This window comes from Pleurodeles waltl, unplaced genomic scaffold (assembly GCF_031143425.1).
Source record: "Pleurodeles waltl isolate 20211129_DDA unplaced genomic scaffold, aPleWal1.hap1.20221129 scaffold_39, whole genome shotgun sequence".
In the NCBI taxonomy this organism is placed as follows: Eukaryota; Metazoa; Chordata; class Amphibia; order Caudata; family Salamandridae; genus Pleurodeles; species Pleurodeles waltl.
This window is the reverse complement of record NW_027150097.1, coordinates 327157-350926: the sequence shown is the minus strand read 5'-3', so window position 1 is coordinate 350926 and position 23770 is coordinate 327157. Positions and strand designations below refer to the sequence as shown.

At 44.1% G+C, this 23770-nt stretch overlaps 7 non-coding genes across 7 annotated transcripts; all 7 read right to left on the bottom strand.

Moving 5' to 3' along the window:
- Window positions 1-2868: 2868 nt before the first annotated feature.
- TRNAE-UUC (transfer RNA glutamic acid (anticodon UUC)) lies at window positions 2869-2940 on the bottom strand. The gene has a single exon. It is a non-coding gene; the product is annotated as a tRNA-Glu (tRNA).
- A 2888-nt stretch (window positions 2941-5828) lies between these two features.
- On the bottom strand, window positions 5829-5900 carry TRNAE-UUC (transfer RNA glutamic acid (anticodon UUC)). The gene has a single exon. It is a non-coding gene; the product is annotated as a tRNA-Glu (tRNA).
- A 2887-nt stretch (window positions 5901-8787) lies between these two features.
- TRNAE-UUC (transfer RNA glutamic acid (anticodon UUC)) lies at window positions 8788-8859 on the bottom strand. The gene has a single exon. It is a non-coding gene; the product is annotated as a tRNA-Glu (tRNA).
- Window positions 8860-11746: 2887 nt separating this feature from the next.
- TRNAE-UUC (transfer RNA glutamic acid (anticodon UUC)) lies at window positions 11747-11818 on the bottom strand. Its single transcript has one exon. It is a non-coding gene; the product is annotated as a tRNA-Glu (tRNA).
- Window positions 11819-14706: 2888 nt separating this feature from the next.
- On the bottom strand, window positions 14707-14779 carry TRNAE-UUC (transfer RNA glutamic acid (anticodon UUC)). The gene has a single exon. It is a non-coding gene; the product is annotated as a tRNA-Glu (tRNA).
- A 2888-nt stretch (window positions 14780-17667) lies between these two features.
- On the bottom strand, window positions 17668-17739 carry TRNAE-UUC (transfer RNA glutamic acid (anticodon UUC)). The gene has a single exon. It is a non-coding gene; the product is annotated as a tRNA-Glu (tRNA).
- A 5846-nt stretch (window positions 17740-23585) lies between these two features.
- Window positions 23586-23657, bottom strand: TRNAE-UUC (transfer RNA glutamic acid (anticodon UUC)). The gene has a single exon. It is a non-coding gene; the product is annotated as a tRNA-Glu (tRNA).
- Between the last annotated feature and the right edge of the window lie 113 nt (window positions 23658-23770).

Below are 23770 nucleotides of genomic sequence, written 5' to 3'. Positions count from 1 at the left end.
CTCAGTGTATGTGAGGTGTCTCCTAGGTCACACTGCATTCCGTACACTGAGAGTTATATTCTTCTTCTCAGTAGTACACAATCAATTGGGGTAACAGACACTTCACTTCTGACAAAAGAGAAGGAATGACCAGAAGTCATCATTTCTGCCACAACCTGTCAGGTCTCATTATTTACAACCTTAGAGCTTCTACACATACACAGAGCCCAGGACACGGAGGACAGCAGCAGTCCCTGCATTCACTATTACTAACCCCTCCCCTTGAGCCAGACAAAGCCACGCCCCATCCGTAGGACACTCCTGGGTTTCCTCACCAGACTGATGGCCCCACAGACCCCTCTCCAGTTATCTTCCAGCTGCTTCCTTGACGACACTCCCCTGCACCTGTCACAGGCTCCAGGCTGCCCTCCTGGGGCTCGAGTTATACTCCTTCTCTATCTACTAACAGCACCGACTCCAGTCCTGACACTGGATTGGTTCAAACAGAGAAGAAACAGCTCAGAAGTAGTCTGTGTTGTTCCCAGGTACCTGCATCTTCACAGAGTGACTGCCAGGGGGCAGCACAGCCAAAGCACTCACAGCCCACAAGGGTACAAATCATCAATCGGATGTCAGCAGCCTTGTCAGAGGCGCAGAGACTAGTAATTCCACAATATTTTGGGACAGCAGAGGAAGAAGCAAGTGCTGAGCTGAAGTGGTCACTGCTGTTTTGTCACAACAAAAGACATATGTACTTAAAAGCATGTAAGCGCACATTCTTAGGCATTCTCGGTCGTCTTCTCCCTTTCTGACATTATACCAATTGTATACACCCGAATGGAGAAAAGTTCAAATATAAGGTACTAGGAATATGCGCCAAAGGTAGGCAAATTAAACATTTCAAGTACAAATATTACCATATTTATTGATGTAAAATGTAAACAAGTTAGACTGAAAATATGTGTGTGTGTTTACAAAGGATGTCTAAAGTGTATGCTGTGAGGTCAGGTTGCAGTTCACTACTTGCATTTGTGCCTTTCACAAGCATGAGTACCTAGTTACACTAATGTCTGCTCTGACTTGTTATTCTGAGAGTCTTGTGCTAAAGGGGGGCTTCCACCCTAGTTTGAGGGACCAGAGTACGAATGCCCCAGGGCACAGGAAGTACACAGTCCTCATTGATACAACTGTGGCCCAGTAACTTCTGACTGCCCTTTGACCCCACAGACTGGCACATATATGTCATCAGACTATAGCACCGTGGTACATATGCACACATGTGCATGTACACGTCAGCCAGTTTTTTATTCATTTATGTGCTAATACTGTTCAGCATCAGGATGTGATGTCGAAGGAGACTGGTAGAGAGCGCCGAAGTCTCTGGTATTTCAAGACAAAACTAGAGACCTTTTCACACTCATATACTGCTCCAGGCAGATCTTCCACTGCAAATGCAAGTTATATGAGTCCAGCTGAAAACTGTTTAATTTTGGGTACTTGCTTTAGTCAAATGTTACCATTTGCAACTCACAAAAAAAAAGCAAAGGGCAATTTCATACATTAACACTTTGGTAAAGTCGTTCTTTCACACCGTACATTTCCGTAAGTTTCTCTCTCCTTGTAAGTTATCCGGTGTGAAGGCCAAGTGGAGTCAGGTCCACACTGTGCATCTTACAGTTGTGTAGCCAGAGTAGAGAGGTGTCCACACAGACACAGGACGTAGACAACACCTGTGTGTAGCATCAAGTGTCCCCAGCAACGCCTATAGAATAATGTATAGATGCCCCCAAACCGCAGAAACCACGAGGGGAATGAAAAGAGGAAGAGACGGGTTATGTCAGAGATACAAATGGTTTCCTGCTCAAGACCTGCAATAAATTTAAACAAAAGTATTATTACAAACATTCCAGGTCCTACCGATATTGGAACTCAGATTGCTGGATTCAGAGTCCAGAGTGCTAATCATTACACAATGGAACCAACGTCCACGATCCTCAACCCTAGGAGTCCTGAAGCAGTGTTAGTCACCACCTACTGTCTATCGCTTGAATTCGTTCACACTGTAAATCAAACATGACAAATCCAACAGCACAACTAAAATGTGTATTTCACAAGTAATAACATAAAAACAGAAATATACTTTTGCTGATGCAGAAACAAAGAAAACGTCTCGTCTGATGCTTCGAAATCTGCATTTAACATGGCCCCTTAACTAACCACCAAGAGTCTTTGCACGGCTGGGAACCTTTGTAAAAGCGTCAGTGGGTCACTGTGAATGCAGCAGATCTTCACCTCTGTATTTCTTACAAAGAAGCAGAGTTTTATTCCAGGTACAGGAGGCATCTCTGGTGTCTGATACTACCGGTAGTGTTCAGCCTACCCTCTCTGAGAGAGCAGCAGTGAGGGTACAAAGCACACTGGTTGCAAAATGTGGACACTGCAAACAACAGCTGCAATATCACAGATGATATAAAACACATAAAGTACTCAAGTCTTATACTAGATACAACACAGCAGGGAAATCATGTCATAAAACAAATGATGAACCCACAGTATGGAAGGGGCAGGTAATAAAATGCGAATTTCCCATGGTGGGACCACAGTCAATTGCTGCCTTCTTCTCTGTGCCCCGGTCTCTTTATATAATCTGTACTTTTTGTTGTGCAATAAAAGAAAAACAAGGAATAACCCTTCATAGTATTAATGTACAGGTCAAGAGCTGGGGAGAGAGGGCAGTAGATCTGGGGGTCGGTGTAAACCTCTGACGGCATTAGATGGAAGCAGAAGACAAAGCAAGTGACATTTATTAAGACTTTAGGTGCATTTAGGTTTATAGAAAAAAACTGAGAAAGATTAAAATGTCTGAGTAGTGAAAAAACAAAAATTGAGTTCCCATACCGGGAGTTGAACCCGGGCCGCCTGGGTGAAAACCAGGAATCCTAACCGCTAGACCATATGGGAACTGTGAACTCATCATACAGCTCAGTGTATGTGAGGTGTCTCCTAGGTCACACTGCATTCCGTACACTGAGAGATATATTCTTCTTCTCAGTAGTACACAATCAATTGGGGTAACAGACACTTCACTTCTGACAAAAGAGAAGGAATGACCAGAAGTCATCATTTCTGCCACAACCTGTCAGGTCTCATTATTTACAACCTTAGAGCTTCTACACCTACACAGAGCCCAGGACACGGAGGACAGCAGCAGTCCCTGCATTCACTATTACTAACCCCTCCCCTTGAACCAGACAAAGCCACGGCCCATCCGTAGGACACTCCTGGGTTTCCTCACCAGACTGATGGCCCCACAGACCCCTCTCCAGTTATCTTCCAGCTGCTTCCTTGACAACACTCCCCTGCACCTGTCACATGCTCCAGGCTGCCCTCCTGGGGCTCAAGTTATACTCCTTCTCTATCTACTAACAGCACCGACTCCAGTCCTGACACTGGATTGGTTCAAACAGAGAAGAACAGCTCAGAAGTAGTCTGTGTTGTTCCCAGGTACCTGCATCTTCACAGAGTGACTGCCAGGGGGCAGCACAGCCAAAGCACTCACAGCCCACAAGGCTACAAATCATCAATCGGATGTCAGCAGCCTTGTCAGAGGCGCAGAGACTAGTAATTCCACAATATTTTGGGACAGCAGAGGAAGAAGCAAGTGCTGAGCTGAAGTGGTCACTGCTGTTTTGTCACAACACCAGACATATGTTCTTAAAAGCATGTAAGCGCACATTCTTAGGCATTCTCGGTCGTCTTCTCCCTTTCTGACATTATACCAATTGTATACACCCGAATGGAGAAAAGTTCAAATATAAGGTACTAGGAATATGCGCCAAAGGTAGGCAAATTAAACATTTCAAGTACAAATATTACCATATTTATTGATGTAAAATGTAAACAAGTTAGACTGAAAATATGTGTGTGTGTTTACAAAGGATGTCTAAAGTGTATGCTGTGAGGTCAGGTTGCAGTTCACTACTTGCACTTGTGCCTTTCACAAGTGTGAGTACCCAGTTACACTAATGTCTGCTCTGACTTGTTATTCTGAGAGTCATGTGCTAAAGGGGGGCTTCCACCCTAGTTTGAGGGACCAGAGTACGAATGCCCCAGGGCACAGGAAGTACACAGTCCTCGTTGATACAACTGTGGCCCAGTAACTTCTGACTGCCCTTTGACCCCACAGACTGGCACATATATGTCATCAGACTATAGCACCGTGGTACATATGCACACATGTGCATGTACACGTCAGCCAGTTTTTTATTCATTTATGTGCTAATACTGTTCAGCATCAGGATGTGATGTCGAAGGAGACTGGTGGAGAGCGCCGAAGTCTCTGGTATTTCAAAACAAAACTAGAGACCTTTTCACACTCATATACTGCTCCAGGCAGATCTTCCACTGCAAATGCAAGTTATATGAGTCCAGCTGAAAACTGTTTAATTTTGGGTACTTGCTTTAGTCAAATGTTACCATTTGCAACTCACAAAAAAAAAGCAAAGGGCAATTTCATACATTAACACTTTGGTAAAGTCGTTCTTTCACACCGTACATTTCCGTAAGTTTCTCTCTCCTTGTAAGTTATCCGGTGTGAAGGCCAAGTGGAGTCAGGTCCACACTGTGCATCTTACAGTTGTGTAGCCAGAGTAGAGAGGTGTCCACACAGACACAGGACGTAGACAACACCTGTGTGTAGCATCAAGTGTCCCCAGCAACGCCTATAGAATAATGCATAGATGCCCCCAAACCGCAGAAACCACGAGGGGAATGAAAAGAGGAAGAGACGGGTTATGTCAGAGATACAAATGGTTTCCTGCTCAAGACCTGCAATAAATTTAAACAAAAGTATTATTACAAACATTCCAGGTCCTACCGATATTGGAACTCAGATTGCTGGATTCAGAGTCCAGAGTGCTAATCATTACACGATGGAACCAACGTCCACGATCCTCAACCCTAGGAGTCCTGAAGCAGTGTCAGTCACCACCTACTGTCTATCGCTTGAATTCGTTCACACTGTAAATCAAACATGACAAATCCAACAGCACAACTAAAATGTGTATTTCACAAGTAATAACATAAAAACAGAAATATACTTTTGCTGATGCAGAAACAAAGAAAACGATTCGTCTGATGCTTCGAAATCTCCATTTAGCATGGCCCCTTAACTAACCACCAAGAGTCTTTGCACGGCTGGGAACCTTTGTAAAAGAGTCAGTGGGTCACTGTGAATGCAGCAGATCTTCACCCCTGTATTTCTTACAAAGAAGCAGAGTTTTATTCCAGGTACAGGAGGCATCTCTGGTGTGTGATACTACCGGTAGTGTTCAGCCTACCCTCTCTGAGAGAGCAGCAGTGAGGGTACAAAGCACACTGGTTGCAAAATGTGGACACTGCAAACAACAGCTGCAATATCACAGATGATATAAAACACATAAAGTACTCAAGTCTTATACTAGATACAACACAGCAGGGAAATCATGTCATAAAACAAATGATGAACCCACAGTATGGAAGGGGCAGGTAATAAAATGCGAATTTCCCATGGTGGGACCACAGTCAATTGCTGCCTTCTTCTCTGTGCCCCGGTCTCTTTATATAATCTGTACTTTTTGTTGTGCAATAAAAGTAAAACAAGGAATAACCCTTCATAGTATTAATGTACAGGTCAAGGGCTGGGGAGAGAGGGCAGTATATCTGGGGGTCGGTGTAAACCTCTGACGGCATTAGATGGAAGCAGAAGACAAAGCAAGTGACATTTATGTGCATTTTAGGTGCATTTAGGTTTATAGAAAAAAACTGAGAAAGATTAAAATGTCTGAGTAGTGAAAAAAAAAAAAATGGAGTTCCCATACCGGGAGTTGAACCCGGGCCGCCTGGGTGAAAACCAGGAACCCTAACCGCTAGACCATATGGGAACTGAGAACTCATCATACAGCTCAGTGTATGTGAGGTGTCTCCTAGGTCACACTGCATTCCGTACACTGAGAGTTATATTCTTCTTCTCAGTAGTACACAATCAATTGGGGTAACAGACACTTCTCTTCTGACAAAAGAGAAGGAATGACCAGAAGTCATCATTTCTGCCACAAACAGCAGGTCTCATTATTTACAACCTTAGAGCTTCTACACCTACACAGAGCCCAGGACACGGAGGACAGCAGCAGTCCCTGCATTCAATATTACTAACCCCTCCCCTTGAGCCAGACAAAGCCACGCCCCATCCGTAGGACACTCCTGGGTTTCCTCACCAGACTGATGGCCCCACAGACCCCTCTCCAGTTATCTTCCAGCTGCTTCCTTGACGACACTCCCCTGCACCTGTCACAGGCTCCAGGCTGCCCTCCTGGGGCTCGAGTTATACTCCTTCTCTATCTACTAACAGCACCGACTCCAGTCCTGACACTGGATTGGTTCAAACAGAGAAGAAACAGCTCAGAAGTAGTCTGTGTTGTTCCCAGGTACCTGCATCTTCACAGAGTGACTGCCAGGGGGCAGCACAGCCAAAGCACTCACAGCCCACAAGGGTACAAATCATCAATCGGATGTCAGCAGCCTTGTCAGAGGCGCAGAGACTAGTAATTCCACAATATTTTGGGACAGCAGAGGAAGAAGCAAGTGCTGAGCTGAAGTGGTCACTGCTGTTTTGTCACAACACCAGACATATGTTCTTAAAAGCATGTAAGCGCACATTCTTAGGCATTCTCGGTCGTCTTCTCCCTTTCTGACATTATACCAATTGTATACACCCGAATGGAGAAAAGTTAAAATATAAGGTACTAGGAATATGCGCCAAAGGTAGGCAAATTAAACATTTCAAGTACAAATATTACCATATCTATTGATGTAAAATGTAAACAAGTTAGACTGAAAATATGTGTGTGAGTTTACAAAGGATGTCTAAAGTGTATGCTGTGAGGTCAGGTTGCAGTTCACTACTTGCACTTGTGCCTTTCACAAGCATGAGTACCTAGTTACACTAATGTCTGCTCTGACTTGTTATTCTGAGAGTCTTGTGCTAAAGGGGGGCTTCCACCCTAGTTTGAGGGACCAGAGTACGAATGCCCCAGGGCACAGGAAGTACACAGTCCTCATTGATACAACTGTGGCCCAGTAACTTCTGACTGCCCTTTGACCCCACAGACTGGCACATATATGTCATCAGACTATAGCACCGTGGTACATATGCACACATGTGCATGTACACGTCAGCCAGTTTTTTATTCATTTATGTGCTAATACTGTTCAGCATCAGGATGTGATGTCGAAGGAGACTGGTAGAGAGCGCCGAAGTCTCTGGTATTTCAAGACAAAACTAGAGACCTTTTCACACTCATATACTGCTCCAGGCAGATCTTCCACTGCAAATGCAAGTTATATGAGTCCAGCTGAAAACTGTTTAATTTTGGGTACTTGCTTTAGTCAAATGTTACCATTTGCAACTCACAAAAAAAAAGCAAAGGGCAATTTCATACATTAACACTTTGGTAAAGTCATTCTTTCACACCGTACATTTCCGTAAGTTTCTCTCTCCTTGTAAGTTATCCGGTGTGAAGGCCAAGTGGAGTCAGGTCCACACTGTGCATCTTACAGTTGTGTAGCCAGAGTAGAGAGGTGTCCACACAGACACAGGACGTAGACAACACCTGTGTGTAGCATCAAGTGTCCCCAGCAACGCCTATAGAATAATGTATAGATGCCCCCAAACCGCAGAAACCACGAGGGGAATGAAAAGAGGAAGAGACGGGTTATGTCAGAGATACAAATGGTTTCCTGCTCAAGACCTGCAATAAATTTAAACAAAAGTATTATTACAAACATTCCGGGTCCTACCGATATTGGAACTCAGATTGCTGGATTCAGAGTCCAGAGTGCTAATCATTACACGATGGAACCAACGTCCACGATCCTCAACCCTAGGAGTCCGGAAGCAGTGTTAGTCACCACCTACTGTCTATCGCTTGAATTCGTTCACACTGTAAATCAAACATGACAAATCCAACAGCACAACTAAAATGTGTATTTCACAAGTAATAACATAAAAACAGAAATATACTTTTGCTGATGCAGAAACAAAGAAAACGTCTCGTCTGATGCTTCGAAATCTCCATTTAGCATGGCCCCTTAACTAACCACCAAGAGTCTTTGCACGGCTGGGAACCTTTGTAAAAGAGTCAGTGGGTCACTGTGAATGCAGCAGATCTTCACCCCTGTATTTCTTACAAAGAAGCAGAGTTTTATTCCAGGTACAGGAGGCATCTCTGGTGTCTGATACTACCGGTAGTGTTCAGCCTACCCTCTCTGAGAGAGCAGCAGTGAGGGTACAAAGCACACTGGTTGCAAAATGTGGACACTGCAAACAACAGCTGCAATATCACAGATGATATAAAACACATAAAGTACTCAAGTCTTATACTAGATACAACACAGCAGGGAAATCATGTCATAAAACAAATGATGAACCCACAGTATGGAAGGGGCAGGTAATAAAATGCGAATTTCCCATGGTGGGACCACAGTCAATTGCTGCCTTCTTCTCTGTGCCCCGGTCTCTTTATATAATCTGTACTTTTTGTTGTGCAATAAAAGAAAAACAAGGAATAACCCTTCATAGTATTAATGTACAGGTCAAGAGCTGGGGAGAGAGGGCAGTAGATCTGGGGGTCGGTGTAAACCTCTGACGGCATTAGATGGAAGCAGAAGACAAAGCAAGTGACATTTATTAAGACTTTAGGTGCATTTAGGTTTATAGAAAAAAACTGAGAAAGATTAAAATGTCTGAGTAGTGAAAAAACAAAAATTGAGTTCCCATACCGGGAGTTGAACCCGGGCCGCCTGGGTGAAAACCAGGAATCCTAACCGCTAGACCATATGGGAACTGTGAACTCATCATACAGCTCAGTGTATGTGAGGTGTCTCCTAGGTCACACTGCATTCCGTACACTGAGAGTTATATTCTTCTTCTCAGTAGTACACAATCAATTGGGGTAACAGACACTTCACTTCTGACAAAAGAGAAGGAATGACCAGAAGTCATCATTTCTGCCACAACCTGTCAGGTCTCATTATTTACAACCTTAGAGCTTCTACACCTACACAGAGCCCAGGACACGGAGGACAGCAGCAGTCCCTGCATTCACTATTACTAACCCCTCCCCTTGAGCTAGACAAAGCCACGCCCCATCCGTAGGACACTCCTGGGTTTCCTCACCAGACTGATGGCCCCACAGACCCCTCTCCAGTTATCTTCCAGCTGCTTCCTTGACGACACTCCCCTGCACCTGTCACAGGCTCCAGGCTGCCCTCCTGGGGCTCAAGTTATACTCCTTCTCTATCTACTAACAGCACCGACTCCAGTCCTGACACTGGATTGGTTCAAACAGAGAAGAACAGCTCAGAAGTAGTCTGTGTTGTTCCCAGGTACCTGCATCTTCACAGAGTGACTGCCAGGGGGCAGCACAGCCAAAGCACTCACAGCCCACAAGGCTACAAATCATCAATCGGATGTCAGCAGCCTTGTCAGAGGCGCAGAGACTAGTAATTCCACAATATTTTGGGACAGCAGAGGAAGAAGCAAGTGCTGAGCTGAAGTGGTCACTGCTGTTTTGTCACAACACCAGACATATGTTCTTAAAAGCATGTAAGCGCACATTCTTAGGCATTCTCGGTCGTCTTCTCCCTTTCTGACATTATACCAATTGTATACACCCGAATGGAGAAAAGTTCAAATATAAGGTACTAGGAATATGCGCCAAAGGTAGGCAAATTAAACATTTCAAGTACAAATATTACCATATTTATTGATGTAAAATGTAAACAAGTTAGACTGAAAATATGTGTGTGTGTTTACAAAGGATGTCTAAAGTGTATGCTGTGAGGTCAGGTTGCAGTTCACTACTTGCACTTGTGCCTTTCACAAGTGTGAGTACCCAGTTACACTAATGTCTGCTCTGACTTGTTATTCTGAGAGTCATGTGCTAAAGGGGGGCTTCCACCCTAGTTTGAGGGACCAGAGTACGAATGCCCCAGGGCACAGGAAGTACACAGTCCTCGTTGATACAACTGTGGCCCAGTAACTTCTGACTGCCCTTTGACCCCACAGACTGGCACATATATGTCATCAGACTATAGCACCGTGGTACATATGCACACATGTGCATGTACACGTCAGCCAGTTTTTTATTCATTTATGTGCTAATACTGTTCAGCATCAGGATGTGATGTCGAAGGAGACTGGTGGAGAGCGCCGAAGTCTCTGGTATTTCAAAACAAAACTAGAGACCTTTTCACACTCATATACTGCTCCAGGCAGATCTTCCACTGCAAATGCAAGTTATATGAGTCCAGCTGAAAACTGTTTAATTTTGGGTACTTGCTTTAGTCAAATGTTACCATTTGCAACTCACAAAAAAAAAGCAAAGGGCAATTTCATACATTAACACTTTGGTAAAGTCGTTCTTTCACACCGTACATTTCCGTAAGTTTCTCTCTCCTTGTAAGTTATCCGGTGTGAAGGCCAAGTGGAGTCAGGTCCACACTGTGCATCTTACAGTTGTGTAGCCAGAGTAGAGAGGTGTCCACACAGACACAGGACGTAGACAACACCTGTGTGTAGCATCAAGTGTCCCCAGCAACGCCTATAGAATAATGCATAGATGCCCCCAAACCGCAGAAACCACGAGGGGAATGAAAAGAGGAAGAGACGGGTTATGTCAGAGATACAAATGGTTTCCTGCTCAAGACCTGCAATAAATTTAAACAAAAGTATTATTACAAACATTCCAGGTCCTACCGATATTGGAACTCAGATTGCTGGATTCAGAGTCCAGAGTGCTAATCATTACACGATGGAACCAACGTCCACGATCCTCAACCCTAGGAGTCCTGAAGCAGTGTCAGTCACCACCTACTGTCTATCGCTTGAATTCGTTCACACTGTAAATCAAACATGACAAATCCAACAGCACAACTAAAATGTGTATTTCACAAGTAATAACATAAAAACAGAAATATACTTTTGCTGATGCAGAAACAAAGAAAACGTCTCGTCTGATGCTTCGAAATCTCCATTTAGCATGGCCCCTTAACTAACCACCAAGAGTCTTTGCACGGCTGGGAACCTTTGTAAAAGAGTCAGTGGGTCACTGTGAATGCAGCAGATCTTCACCCCTGTATTTCTTACAAAGAAGCAGAGTTTTATTCCAGGTACAGGAGGCATCTCTGGTGTCTGATACTACCGGTAGTGTTCAGCCTACCCTCTCTGAGAGAGCAGCAGTGAGGGTACAAAGCACACTGGTTGCAAAATGTGGACACTGCAAACAACAGCTGCAATATCACAGATGATATACAACACATAAAGTACTCAAGTCTTATACTAGATACAACACAGCAGGGAAATCATGTCATAAAACAAATGATGAACCCACAGTATGGAAGGGGCAGGTAATAAAATGCGAATTTCCCATGGTGGGACCACAGTCAATTGCTGCCTTCTTCTCTGTGCCCCGGTCTCTTTATATAATCTGTACTTTTTGTTGTGCAATAAAAGAAAAACAAGGAATAACCCTTCATAGTATTAATGTACAGGTCAAGAGCTGGGGAGAGAGGGCAGTAGATCTGGGGGTCGGTGTAAACCTCTGACGGCATTAGATGGAAGCAGAAGACAAAGCAAGTGACATTTATTAAGACTTTAGGTGCATTTAGGTTTATAGAAAAAAACTGAGAAAGATTAAAATGTCTGAGTAGTGAAAAAACAAAAATTGAGTTCCCATACCGGGAGTTGAACCCGGGCCGCCTGGGTGAAAACCAGGAATCCTAACCGCTAGACCATATGGGAACTGTGAACTCATCATACAGCTCAGTGTATGTGAGGTGTCTCCTAGGTCACACTGCATTCCGTACACTGAGAGATATATTCTTCTTCTCAGTAGTACACAATCAATTGGGGTAACAGACACTTCACTTCTGACAAAAGAGAAGGAATGACCAGAAGTCATCATTTCTGCCACAACCTGTCAGGTCTCATTATTTACAACCTTAGAGCTTCTACACCTACACAGAGCCCAGGACACGGAGGACAGCAGCAGTCCCTGCATTCACTATTACTAACCCCTCCCCTTGAGCCAGACAAAGCCACGGCCCATCCGTAGGACACTCCTGGGTTTCCTCACCAGACTGATGGCCCCACAGACCCCTCTCCAGTTATCTTCCAGCTGCTTCCTTGACAACACTCCCCTGCACCTGTCACATGCTCCAGGCTGCCCTCCTGGGGCTCAAGTTATACTCCTTCTCTATCTACTAACAGCACCGACTCCAGTCCTGACACTGGATTGGTTCAAACAGAGAAGAACAGCTCAGAAGTAGTCTGTGTTGTTCCCAGGTACCTGCATCTTCACAGAGTGACTGCCAGGGGGCAGCACAGCCAAAGCACTCACAGCCCACAAGGCTACAAATCATCAATCGGATGTCAGCAGCCTTGTCAGAGGCGCAGAGACTAGTAATTCCACAATATTTTGGGACAGCAGAGGAAGAAGCAAGTGCTGAGCTGAAGTGGTCACTGCTGTTTTGTCACAACACCAGACATATGTTCTTAAAAGCATGTAAGCGCACATTCTTAGGCATTCTCGGTCGTCTTCTCCCTTTCTGACATTATACCAATTGTATACACCCGAATGGAGAAAAGTTCAAATATAAGGTACTAGGAATATGCGCCAAAGGTAGGCAAATTAAACATTTCAAGTACAAATATTACCATATTTATTGATGTAAAATGTAAACAAGTTAGACTGAAAATATGTGTGTGTGTTTACAAAGGATGTCTAAAGTGTATGCTGTGAGGTCAGGTTGCAGTTCACTACTTGCACTTGTGCCTTTCACAAGTGTGAGTACCCAGTTACACTAATGTCTGCTCTGACTTGTTATTCTGAGAGTCATGTGCTAAAGGGGGGCTTCCACCCTAGTTTGAGGGACCAGAGTACGAATGCCCCAGGGCACAGGAAGTACACAGTCCTCGTTGATACAACTGTGGCCCAGTAACTTCTGACTGCCCTTTGACCCCACAGACTGGCACATATATGTCATCAGACTATAGCACCGTGGTACATATGCACACATGTGCATGTACACGTCAGCCAGTTTTTTATTCATTTATGTGCTAATACTGTTCAGCATCAGGATGTGATGTCGAAGGAGACTGGTGGAGAGCGCCGAAGTCTCTGGTATTTCAAAACAAAACTAGAGACCTTTTCACACTCATATACTGCTCCAGGCAGATCTTCCACTGCAAATGCAAGTTATATGAGTCCAGCTGAAAACTGTTTAATTTTGGGTACTTGCTTTAGTCAAATGTTACCATTTGCAACTCACAAAAAAAAAGCAAAGGGCAATTTCATACATTAACACTTTGGTAAAGTCGTTCTTTCACACCGTACATTTCCGTAAGTTTCTCTCTCCTTGTAAGTTATCCGGTGTGAAGGCCAAGTGGAGTCAGGTCCACACTGTGCATCTTACAGTTGTGTAGCCAGAGTAGAGAGGTGTCCACACAGACACAGGACGTAGACAACACCTGTGTGTAGCATCAAGTGTCCCCAGCAACGCCTATAGAATAATGCATAGATGCCCCCAAACCGCAGAAACCACGAGGGGAATGAAAAGAGGAAGAGACGGGTTATGTCAGAGATACAAATGGTTTCCTGCTCAAGACCTGCAATAAATTTAAACAAAAGTATTATTACAAACATTCCAGGTCCTACCGATATTGGAACTCAGATTGCTGGATTCAGAGTCCAGAGTGCTAATCATTACACGATGGAACCAACGTCCACGATCCTCAACCCTAGGAGTCCTGAAGCAGTGTCAGTCACCACCTACTGTCTATCGCTTGAATTCGTTCACACTGTAAATCAAACATGACAAATCCAACAGCACAACTAAAATGTGTATTTCACAAGTAATAACATAAAAACAGAAATATACTTTTGCTGATGCAGAAACAAAGAAAACGACTCGTCTGATGCTTCGAAATCTCCATTTAGCATGGCCCCTTAACTAACCACCAAGAGTCTTTGCACGGCTGGGAACCTTTGTAAAAGAGTCAGTGGGTCACTGTGAATGCAGCAGATCTTCACCCCTGTATTTCTTACAAAGAAGCAGAGTTTTATTCCAGGTACAGGAGGCATCTCTGGTGTCTGATACTACCGGTAGTGTTCAGCCTACCCTCTCTGAGAGAGCAGCAGTGAGGGTACAAAGCACACTGGTTGCAAAATGTGGACACTGCAAACAACAGCTGCAATATCACAGATGATATAAAACACATAAAGTACTCAAGTCTTATACTAGATACAACACAGCAGGGAAATCATGTCATAAAACAAATGATGAACCCACAGTATGGAAGGGGCAGGTAATAAAATGCGAATTTCCCATGGTGGGACCACAGTCAATTGCTGCCTTCTTCTCTGTGCCCCGGTCTCTTTATATAATCTGTACTTTTTGTTGTGCAATAAAAGTAAAACAAGGAATAACCCTTCATAGTATTAATGTACAGGTCAAGGGCTGGGGAGAGAGGGCAGTATATCTGGGGGTCGGTGTAAACCTCTGACGGCATTAGATGGAAGCAGAAGACAAAGCAAGTGACATTTATGTGCATTTTAGGTGCATTTAGGTTTATAGAAAAAAACTGAGAAAGATTAAAATGTCTGAGTAGTGAAAAAAAAAAAAATGGAGTTCCCATACCGGGAGTTGAACCCCGGGCCGCCTGGGTGAAAACCAGGAACCCTAACCGCTAGACCATATGGGAACTGAGAACTCATCATACAGCTCAGTGTATGTGAGGTGTCTCCTAGGTCACACTGCATTCCGTACACTGAGAGTTATATTCTTCTTCTCAGTAGTACACAATCAATTGGGGTAACAGACACTTCTCTTCTGACAAAAGAGAAGGAATGACCAGAAGTCATCATTTCTGCCACAACCTGTCAGGTCTCATTATTTACAACCTTAGAGCTTCTACACCTACACAGAGCCCAGGACACGGAGGACAGCAGCAGTCCCTGCATTCAATATTACTAACCCCTCCCCTTGAGCCAGACAAAGCCACGCCCCATCCGTAGGACACTCCTGGGTTTCCTCACCAGACTGATGGCCCCACAGACCCCTCTCCAGTTATCTTCCAGCTGCTTCCTTGACGACACTCCCCTGCACCTGTCACAGGCTCCAGGCTGCCCTCCTGGGGCTCGAGTTATACTCCTTCTCTATCTACTAACAGCACCGACTCCAGTCCTGACACTGGATTGGTTCAAACAGAGAAGAAACAGCTCAGAAGTAGTCTGTGTTGTTCCCAGGTACCTGCATCTTCACAGAGTGACTGCCAGGGGGCAGCACAGCCAAAGCACTCACAGCCCACAAGGGTACAAATCATCAATCGGATGTCAGCAGCCTTGTCAGAGGCGCAGAGACTAGTAATTCCACAATATTTTGGGACAGCAGAGGAAGAAGCAAGTGCTGAGCTGAAGTGGTCACTGCTGTTTTGTCACAACACCAGAGATATGTTCTTAAAAGCATGTAAGCGCACATTCTTAGGCATTCTCGGTCGTCTTCTCCCTTTCTGACATTATACCAATTGTATACACCCGAATGGAGAAAAGTTAAAATATAAGGTACTAGGAATATGCGCCAAAGGTAGGCAAATTAAACATTTCAAGTACAAATATTACCATATCTATTGATGTAAAATGTAAACAAGTTAGACTGAAAATATGTGTGTGAGTTTACAAAGGATGTCTAAAGTGTATGCTGTGAGGTCAGGTTGCAGTTCACTACTTGCACTTGTGCCTTTCACAAGCATGAGTACCTAGTTACACTAATGTCTGCTCTGACTTGTTATTCTGAGAGTCTTGTGCTAAAGGGGGGCTTCCACCCTAGTTTGAGGGACCAGAGTACGAATGCCCCAGGGCACAGGAAGTACACAGTCCTCATTGATACAACTGTGGCCCAGTAACTTCTGACTGCCCTTTGACCCCACAGACTGGCACATATATGTCATCAGACTATAGCACCGTGGTACATATGCACACATGTGCATGTACACGTCAGCCAGTTTTTTATTCATTTATGTGCTAATACTGTTCAGCATCAGGATGTGATGTCGAAGGAGACTGGTAGAGAGCGCCGAAGTCTCTGGTATTTCAAGACAAAACTAGAGACCTTTTCACACTCATATACTGCTCCAGGCAGATCTTCCACTGCAAATGCAAGTTATATGAGTCCAGCTGAAAACTGTTTAATTTTGGGTACTTGCTTTAGTCAAATGTTACCATTTGCAACTCACAAAAAAAAAGCAAAGGGCAATTTCATACATTAACACTTTGGTAAAGTCGTTCTTTCACACCGTACATTTCCGTAAGTTTCTCTCTCCTTGTAAGTTATCCGGTGTAAAGGCCAAGTGGAGTCAGGTCCACACTGTGCATCTTACAGTTGTGTAGCCAGAGTAGAGAGGTGTCCACACAGACACAGGACGTAGACAACACCTGTGTGTAGCATCAAGTGTCCCCAGCAACGCCTATAGAATAATGTATAGATGCCCCCAAACCGCAGAAACCACGAGGGGAATGAAAAGAGGAAGAGACGGGTTATGTCAGAGATACAAATGGTTTCCTGCTCAAGACCTGCAATAAATTTAAACAAAAGTATTATTACAAACATTCCGGGTCCTACCGATATTGGAACTCAGATTGCTGGATTCAGAGTCCAGAGTGCTAATCATTACACGATGGAACCAACGTCCACGATCCTCAACCCTAGGAGTCCGGAAGCAGTGTTAGTCACCACCTACTGTCTATCGCTTGAATTCGTTCACACTGTAAATCAAACATGACAAATCCAACAGCACAACTAAAATGTGTATTTCACAAGTAATAACATAAAAACAGAAATATACTTTTGCTGATGCAGAAACAAAGAAAACGTCTCGTCTGATGCTTCGAAATCTCCATTTAGCATGGCCCCTTAACTAACCACCAAGAGTCTTTGCACGGCTGGGAACCTTTGTAAAAGAGTCAGTGGGTCACTGTGAATGCAGCAGATCTTCACCCCTGTATTTCTTACAAAGAAGCAGAGTTTTATTCCAGGTACAGGAGGCATCTCTGGTGTCTGATACTACCGGTAGTGTTCAGCCTACCCTCTCTGAGAGAGCAGCAGTGAGGGTACAAAGCACACTGGTTGCAAAATGTGGACACTGCAAACAACAGCTGCAATATCACAGATGATATAAAACACATAAAGTACTCAAGTCTTATACTAGATACAACACAGCAGGGAAATCATGTCATAAAACAAATGATGAACCCACAGTATGGAAGGGGCAGGTAATAAAATGCGAATTTCCCATGGTGGGACCACAGTCAATTGCTGCCTTCTTCTCTGTGCCCCGGTCTCTTTATATAATCTGTACTTTTTGTTGTGCAATAAAAGAAAAACAAGGAATAACCCTTCATAGTATTAATGTACAGGTCAAGAGCTGGGGAGAGAGGGCAGTAGATCTGGGGGTCGGTGTAAACCTCTGACGGCATTAGATGGAAGCAGAAGACAAAGCAAGTGACATTTATTAAGACTTTAGGTGCATTTAGGTTTATAGAAAAAAACTGAGAAAGATTAAAATGTCTGAGTAGTGAAAAAACAAAAATTGAGTTCCCATACCGGGAGTTGAACCCGGGCCGCCTGGGTGAAAACCAGGAATCCTAACCGCTAGACCATATGGGAACTGTGAACTCATCATACAGCTCAGTGTATGTGAGGTGTCTCCTAGGTCACACTGCATTCCGTACACTGAGAGTTATATTCTTCTTCTCAGTAGTACACAATCAATTGGGGTAACAGACACTTCACTTCTGACAAAAGAGAAGGAATGACCAGAAGTCATCATTTCTGCCACAACCTGTCAGGTCTCATTATTTACAACCTTAGAGCTTCTACACCTACACAGAGCCCAGGACACGGAGGACAGCAGCAGTCCCTGCATTCACTATTACTAACCCCTCCCCTTGAGCTAGACAAAGCCACGCCCCATCCGTAGGACACTCCTGGGTTTCCTCACCAGACTGATGGCCCCACAGACCCCTCTCCAGTTATCTTCCAGCTGCTTCCTTGACGACACTCCCCTGCACCTGTCACAGGCTCCAGGCTGCCCTCCTGGGGCTCAAGTTATACTCCTTCTCTATCTACTAACAGCACCGACTCCAGTCCTGACACTGGATTGGTTCAAACAGAGAAGAACAGCTCAGAAGTAGTCTGTGTTGTTCCCAGGTACCTGCATCTTCACAGAGTGACTGCCAGGGGGCAGCACAGCCAAAGCACTCACAGCCCACAAGGCTACAAATCATCAATCGGATGTCAGCAGCCTTGTCAGAGGCGCAGAGACTAGTAATTCCACAATATTTTGGGACAGCAGAGGAAGAAGCAAGTGCTGAGCTGAAGTGGTCACTGCTGTTTTGTCACAACACCAGACATATGTTCTTAAAAGCATGTAAGCGCACATTCTTAGGCATTCTCGGTCGTCTTCTCCCTTTCTGACATTATACCAATTGTATACACCCGAATGGAGAAAAGTTCAAATATAAGGTACTAGGAATATGCGCTAAAGGTAGGCAAATTAAACATTTCAAGTACAAATATTACCATATTTATTGATGTAAAATGTAAACAAGTTAGACTGAAAATATGTGTGTGTGTTTACAAAGGATGTCTAAAGTGTATGCTGTGAGGTCAGGTTGCAGTTCACTACTTGCACTTGTGCCTTTCACAAGTGTGAGTACCCAGTTACACTAATGTCTGCTCTGACTTGTTATTCTGAGAGTCATGTGCTAAAGGGGGGCTTCCACCCTAGTTTGAGGGACCAGAGTACGAATGCCCCAGGGCACAGGAAGTACACAGTCCTCGTTGATACAACTGTGGCCCAGTAACTTCTGACTGCCCTTTGACCCCACAGACTGGCACATATATGTCATCAGACTATAGCACCGTGGTACATATGCACACATGTGCATGTACACGTCAGCCAGTTTTTTATTCATTTATGTGCTAATACTGTTCAGCATCAGGTTTTGATGTCGAAGGAGACTGGTGGAGAGCGCCGAAGTCTCTGGTATTTCAAAACAAAACTAGAGACCTTTTCACACTCATATACTGCTCCAGGCAGATCTTCCACTGCAAATGCAAGTTATATGAGTCCAGCTGAAAACTGTTTAATTTTGGGTACTTGCTTTAGTCAAATGTTACCATTTGCAACTCACAAAAAAAAAGCAAAGGGCAATTTCATACATTAACACTTTGGTAAAGTCGTTCTTTCACACCGTACATTTCCGTAAGTTTCTCTCTCCTTGTAAGTTATCCGGTGTGAAGGCCAAGTGGAGTCAGGTCCACACTGTGCATCTTACAGTTGTGTAGCCAGAGTAGAGAGGTGTCCACACAGACACAGGACGTAGACAACACCTGTGTGTAGCATCAAGTGTCCCCAGCAACGCCTATAGAATAATGCATAGATGCCCCCAAACCGCAGAAACCACGAGGGGAATGAAAAGAGGAAGAGACGGGTTATGTCAGAGATACAAATGGTTTCCTGCTCAAGACCTGCAATAAATTTAAACAAAAGTATTATTACAAACATTCCAGGTCCTACCGATATTGGAACTCAGATTGCTGGATTCAGAGTCCAGAGTGCTAATCATTACACGATGGAACCAACGTCCACGATCCTCAACCCTAGGAGTCCTGAAGCAGTGTCAGTCACCACCTACTGTCTATCGCTTGAATTCGTTCACACTGTAAATCAAACATGACAAATCCAACAGCACAACTAAAATGTGTATTTCACAAGTAATAACATAAAAACAGAAATATACTTTTGCTGATGCAGAAACAAAGAAAACGTCTCGTCTGATGCTTCGAAATCTCCATTTAGCATGGCCCCTTAACTAACCACCAAGAGTCTTTGCACGGCTGGGAACCTTTGTAAAAGAGTCAGTGGGTCACTGTGAATGCAGCAGATCTTCACCCCTGTATTTCTTACAAAGAAGCAGAGTTTTATTCCAGGTACAGGAGGCATCTCTGGTGTCTGATACTACCGGTAGTGTTCAGCCTACCCTCTCTGAGAGAGCAGCAGTGAGGGTACAAAGCACACTGGTTGCAAAATGTGGACACTGCAAACAACAGCTGCAATATCACAGATGATATAAAACACATAAAGTACTCAAGTCTTATACTAGATACAACACAGCAGGGAAATCATGTCATAAAACAAATGATGAACCCACAGTATGGAAGGGGCAGGTAATAAAATGCGAATTTCCCATGGTGGGACCACAGTCAATTGCTGCCTTCTTCTCTGTGCCCCGGTCTCTTTATATAATCTGTACTTTTTGTTGTGCAATAAAAGAAAAACAAGGAATAACCCTTCATAGTATTAATGTACAGGTCAAGAGCTGGGGAGAGAGGGCAGTAGATCTGGGGGTCGGTGTAAACCTCTGACGGCATTAGATGGAAGCAGAAGACAAAGCAAGTGACATTTATTAAGACTTTAGGTGCATTTAGGTTTATAGAAAAAAACTGAGAAAGATTAAAATGTCTGAGTAGTGAAAAAACAAAAATTGAGTTCCCATACCGGGAGTTGAACACGGGCCGCCTGGGTGAAAACCAGGAATCCTAACCGCTAGACCATATGGAAACTGTGAACTCATCATACAGCTCAGTGTATGTGAGGTGTCTCCTAGGTCACACTGCATTCCGTACACTGAGAGTTATATTCTTCTTCTCAGTAGTACACAATCAATTGGGGTAACAGACACTTCACTTCTGACAAAAGAGAAGGAATGACCAGAAGTCATCATTTCTGCCACAACCTGTCAGGTCTCATTATTTACAACCTTAGAGCTTCTACACCTACACAGAGCCCAGGACACGGAGGACAGCAGCAGTCCCTGCATTCACTATTACTAACCCCTCCCCTTGAGCTAGACAAAGCCACGCCCCATCCGTAGGACACTCCTGGGTTTCCTCACCAGACTGATGGCCCCACAGACCCCTCTCCAGTTATCTTCCAGCTGCTTCCTTGACGACACTCCCCTGCACCTGTCACAGGCTCCAGGCTGCCCTCCTGGGGCTCAAGTTATACTCCTTCTCTATCTACTAACAGCACCGACTCCAGTCCTGACACTGGATTGGTTCAAACAGAGAAGAACAGCTCAGAAGTAGTCTGTGTTGTTCCCAGGTACCTGCATCTTCACAGAGTGACTGCCAGGGGGCAGCACAGCCAAAGCACTCACAGCCCACAAGGCTACAAATCATCAATCGGATGTCAGCAGCCTTGTCAGAGGCGCAGAGACTAGTAATTCCACAATATTTTGGGACAGCAGAGGAAGAAGCAAGTGCTGAGCTGAAGTGGTCACTGCTGTTTTGTCACAACACCAGACATATGTTCTTAAAAGCATGTAAGCGCACATTCTTAGGCATTCTCGGTCGTCTTCTCCCTTTCTGACATTATACCAATTGTATACACCCGAATGGAGAAAAGTTCAAATATAAGGTACTAGGAATATGCGCCAAAGGTAGGCAAATTAAACATTTCAAGTACAAATATTACCATATTTATTGATGTAAAATGTAAACAAGTTAGACTGAAAATATGTGTGTGTGTTTACAAAGGATGTCTAAAGTGTATGCTGTGAGGTCAGGTTGCAGTTCACTACTTGCACTTGTGCCTTTCACAAGTGTGAGTACCCAGTTACACTAATGTCTGCTCTGACTTGTTATTCTGAGAGTCATGTGCTAAAGGGGGGCTTCCACCCTAGTTTGAGGGACCAGAGTACGAATGCCCCAGGGCACAGGAAGTACACAGTCCTCGTTGATACAACTGTGGCCCAGTAACTTCTGACTGCCCTTTGACCCCACAGACTGGCACATATATGTCATCAGACTATAGCACCGTGGTACATATGCACACATGTGCATGTACACGTCAGCCAGTTTTTTATTCATTTATGTGCTAATACTGTTCAGCATCAGGATGTGATGTCGAAGGAGACTGGTGGAGAGCGCCGAAGTCTCTGGTATTTCAAAACAAAACTAGAGACCTTTTCACACTCATATACTGCTCCAGGCAGATCTTCCACTGCAAATGCAAGTTATATGAGTCCAGCTGAAAACTGTTTAATTTTGGGTACTTGCTTTAGTCAAATGTTACCATTTGCAACTCACAAAAAAAAAGCAAAGGGCAATTTCATACATTAACACTTTGGTAAAGTCGTTCTTTCACACCGTACATTTCCGTAAGTTTCTCTCTCCTTGTAAGTTATCCGGTGTGAAGGCCAAGTGGAGTCAGGTCCACACTGTGCATCTTACAGTTGTGTAGCCAGAGTAGAGAGGTGTCCACACAGACACAGGACGTAGACAACACCTGTGTGTAGCATCAAGTGTCCCCAGCAACGCCTATAGAATAATGCATAGATGCCCCCAAACCGCAGAAACCACGAGGGGAATGAAAAGAGGAAGAGACGGGTTATGTCAGAGATACAAATGGTTTCCTGCTCAAGACCTGCAATAAATTTAAACAAAAGTATTATTACAAACATTCCAGGTCCTACCGATATTGGAACTCAGATTGCTGGATTCAGAGTCCAGAGTGCTAATCATTACACGATGGAACCAACGTCCACGATCCTCAACCCTAGGAGTCCTGAAGCAGTGTCAGTCACCACCTACTGTCTATCGCTTGAATTCGTTCACACTGTAAATCAAACATGACAAATCCAACAGCACAACTAAAATGTGTATTTCACAAGTAATAACATAAAAACAGAAATATACTTTTGCTGATGCAGAAACAAAGAAAACGTCTCGTCTGATGCTTCGAAATCTCCATTTAGCATGGCCCCTTAACTAACCACCAAGAGTCTTTGCACGGCTGGGAACCTTTGTAAAAGAGTCAGTGGGTCACTGTGAATGCAGCAGATCTTCACCCCTGTATTTCTTACAAAGAAGCAGAGTTTTATTCCAGGTACAGGAGGCATCTCTGGTGTCTGATACTACCGGTAGTGTTCAGCCTACCCTCTCTGAGAGAGCAGCAGTGAGGGTACAAAGCACACTGGTTGCAAAATGTGGACACTGCAAACAACAGCTGCAATATCACAGATGATATAAAACACATAAAGTACTCAAGTCTTATACTAGATACAACACAGCAGGGAAATCATGTCATAAAACAAATGATGAACCCACAGTATGGAAGGGGCAGGTAATAAAATGCGAATTTCCCATGGTGGGACCACAGTCAATTGCTGCCTTCTTCTCTGTGCCCCGGTCTCTTTATATAATCTGTACTTTTTGTTGTGCAATAAAAGAAAAACAAGGAATAACCCTTCATAGTATTAATGTACAGGTCAAGGGCTGGGGAGAGAGGGCAGTAGATCTGGGGGTCGGTGTAAACCTCTGACGGCATTAGATGGAAGCAGAAGACAAAGCAAGTGACATTTATGTGCATTTTAGGTGCATTTAGGTTTATAGAAAAAAACTGAGAAAGATTAAAATGTCTGAGTAGTGAAAAAACAAAAATTGAGTTCCCATACCGGGAGTTGAACCCGGGCCGCCTGGGTGAAAACCAGGAACCCTAACCGCTAGACCATATGGGAACTGTGAACTCATCATACAGCTCAGTGTATGTGAGGTGTCTCCTAGGTCACACTGCATTCCGTACACTGAGAGTTATATTCTTCTTCTCAGTAGTACACAATCAATTGGGGTA